The following is a 499-nucleotide window of genomic DNA, read 5'->3' as shown; positions in this document are numbered from 1 at the left end:
CTTTTATTGACATGTAAACGTAGATCTGACATTGAATGGGATTCATCTTTAATTAACATGTGAACGTAGATCTGACATCGAATGGGATTCATCTTTAATTAAAATGTGGACGTAGATCTGACATTCAATAGGATTCATCTTTAATTGACATGTGAACATAAATGTGGCATTGAATGGGATTCATCTTTAATTAACATGTGAATGTAGATCTGACATTGAATGGGATTCATCTTTAAACATGTGAACGTAGATCTGACATTAAATACGATTCATCTTTAATTAAAATGTGAACGTTTATCTGACATTGAATCGGATTCATCTATAATTGACATGTGGACGTAGATCTGACATTGAATGGGATTCATCTTTAATCAACATGTGAACGGAGATCTGACAATGAATGGGATTCATCTTTAATTAACATGTGAACGTAGAACTGACATTGAATGGGATTCATCTTCAGATTGATATGTGAACGTAGATCTGACATTGAATGGGA

Source organism: Sphaeroforma arctica (assembly GCF_001186125.1).
Source record: "Sphaeroforma arctica JP610 unplaced genomic scaffold supercont1.2224, whole genome shotgun sequence".
Classification (NCBI taxonomy): domain Eukaryota; class Ichthyosporea; order Ichthyophonida; genus Sphaeroforma; species Sphaeroforma arctica.
The sequence above is the reverse complement of the archived record's forward strand: the minus strand, read 5'-3'. Positions refer to the sequence as shown.